Below are 413 nucleotides of genomic sequence, written 5' to 3'. Positions count from 1 at the left end.
CAAATCACAGTTATGATAGTTAACCTAGTCCCATAGTTCGTTTTCTCGATGTTTTCATAGAAAACGATTATTGGGTAGACTATACTAAATAAAATATGTAATAATGTTGATTATTACTTAATAATTATATGAAAACAACCGTATTCCAGTTTCTTTGACGTCTTATCAGTGAAAGATCATCCGTGAAAATAAAGTTAAAGACCACAAAATTACTAATCCTTTCTTTGTCAGAATATCAATCAACAAGCTTTTTATACGTTATATTGGTAACAGAAGCAATTAGATTTTCTGAATTTGCTATCAGCAGGATCAAAGACGTACGCTGCATTACTTTACAAAATTGAATGGAAGTACTTTGTACATATTTTCATACTTTTTTCTTTTAAATACCAGAAATATAAATGTGAAAAAAA

This window comes from Penaeus monodon, chromosome 27, assembly GCF_015228065.2.
Source record: "Penaeus monodon isolate SGIC_2016 chromosome 27, NSTDA_Pmon_1, whole genome shotgun sequence".
In the NCBI taxonomy this organism is placed as follows: Eukaryota; Metazoa; Arthropoda; class Malacostraca; order Decapoda; family Penaeidae; genus Penaeus; species Penaeus monodon.
The sequence above is the reverse complement of the archived record's forward strand: the minus strand, read 5'-3'. Positions refer to the sequence as shown.